We start from the raw sequence: 2,283 nt of genomic DNA on the forward strand, positions 1-2,283 counted from the left end.
ACCCCTCTAGGGGACCAGCAGCAGACGCCTCCAGCCCCTGCTGCTTTTGGCTCCTTTGGCCTCCAACGGGGTAACACTGGGTGACAGGCCTGAGGACATCCCAGGAAGGGCTGTGGGAGCTGAGATTTCACTCTTTGTTGTACTGGTTTTTATCTCTGGGATCCTAAATTTTTGTAGTAATGAATCTTTCTCCTGTTTACAGTTCTTCACCTCCCAGCCACTACCTCCCACGCCAAGCAAAAAAAAAAAATAAAAAATAAATCATTTTTGATTCCTTTCTTCCAACCTCTAATTTCCTGGTTTCCTCAGCGCTCAGTGTTTGTGTTGGGAGACCCATTAGGGATGAGAGGGAGGGGAGAAGGAATGGTTTTGAACACAGAAAAATTGTAGTCCCTGGGTGGGCTGTAGCCCCTTCCGGGTCACTCTTGCCAAATCTCCGGTCGAAAGGCAGCTGAGCGAGCTGCGGGCAGACGCCCCTCCCAGCACTTTCCTCTAGGCCTGGAAGTATTGGATTATGGGCAATTGATTCTTATTTGGCATGTACTCACTTCTCGCCCAGGTTTTCAACTTTCTTTTTCTTCCTCTCTTCCCCTCTCTCATTTCGTTATTCGTCTGCATCTCTTCCCAATCCCTCTCTCCCGCTCCCCCACCAAGAGCTTGTGAGGAAAGCAGACTGCCCGGAGTCCTCGCTCCGGGCCCAGCAGTCCTCTTTGTTAACTTCCTGGAGCCTCTTCTGGCGTGGTGCCTTAAGACTGTGGGCTAGGCCAGGCTTTCTCCCTCAGAAACCTGGGCCTCACTGCTGAGACACAGTTTCCAACAGCCAGAGGGACTGGAAGATTCCCAAGAGGATGGTTGGGTCTAGTGAGAGTGCTGGTTGGAAGGCGGGGAAGGGAGATTTTAACAGGTCTCACGTTTTGGAAAACAAACAAAAACCCGTAAATTTGACCACTTGCGTTGGAATGGTCGGCTGTGGTTCCGGGACCGGGAGTGTAGGTGGCTAAGGCACCCAGATTAGGCCGGCCGGGCAGGGGACATGGATACTGCAGCTGCTGTTTGGCTCTAGGTCCGGCTCTCACGGAATTGGAGCTTCGCTTAACCTGCCCCAGCCTAGCCCAAGCCCGGGCGGGGACCTGGCTGGCGGTGCCCGGCTGTGGTTCGGGCGGCTGCCCCGCACCCCATTCTAGCTGGGAGCAAGCCTTTGGGAGTCACAGTTTTAGTAGGCTGTGGTACCCTCGGCCTTATCATCTTTGCACTGGATGGAGTTTCCATCAAATACATTCTTCTCCTCGCCGTCTACAGTCGGCATAGTTTGAAGTCTGTTTACTTGTCCCGGGGAAAGGTGAACTCGATCGGGTTTGCGGACCGAGACAAACAGGACCTCAGCCTCTTTCTCGCCATCAATCACGCTGGCTCCATCCGCTCCCGCTCCCGGCTGGGGGAATTGTCGCAGCTGCGGGAAGAGACCTAGAACGCAATCTGAAGCGTTTCATTAGGGAAATAGGTGCGCGCTGGGAGCAGTGCAAGAAGGTTCCGCAACCTGGGGACACCCTCCGCCCCTACAGCACCGTCGGCTTCTGGAAAGCCGACCGTCCTCCTTTCTGGGAATCTCCTGCATCAACTCGTGCCCAATTTCTGGCCTCCCCTCTCGGAGAAATCAGCATTCTGAGGATGCCCCTGGCGCTGAGGTGCTTGGAAGCTTCCGAGGTTTGGGAGCAAGTACAGTTCACCCCGAGATCACCGCGAAGCTTTGCCTCCGCCAAAGTACCCTACCCATCCCTAGGCCCCAACGGCTGAGAGGAGTGGGGGAGATTTTGCACACTGCACCCCCCTTCCTCCTCTCCCCACCCCCACTTCGCCATGTAAACACGAGGACTTTCTCGAGAGCCTTGGAGAGCCGCTCTAGTGGCTTCGGGCCCTGAAACCCCAGGCTGGGCTTTTTTGATGTTTAGCATCCCAAAGCGGCTCCCCACCCTGGCCCCAGCCTGGGAACTGGGAGCTGTGGGCAGGAGAGGAAGGAAAGCAGCTCTCTCAGCTAGCGAGGGGGTCAGGGACTGGGGCCAAGCTCAGAAGCGGGGAGAAGAGCGAGACAGAGATGCTCTGAGCAGGGGAGACAGGGATCCCGGGCTGCTGCCGCTACCAACAAGGGTACACACTGCGGTCCTCAAGGCCAGGAGGGGGGTGGGGGCAGGGAATGCCTCAGCCAACAGGGCAGCGGCTCGGTCCTGCTGCTGGCCCGGTGGGAAGTAGCCTGGGGCCCCGCGACTGAAATCCGAGCCAGGCCTG

The sequence above is a fragment of the Gorilla gorilla genome, chromosome 15 (assembly GCF_029281585.2).
Source record: "Gorilla gorilla gorilla isolate KB3781 chromosome 15, NHGRI_mGorGor1-v2.1_pri, whole genome shotgun sequence".
Classification (NCBI taxonomy): Eukaryota; Metazoa; Chordata; class Mammalia; order Primates; family Hominidae; genus Gorilla; species Gorilla gorilla.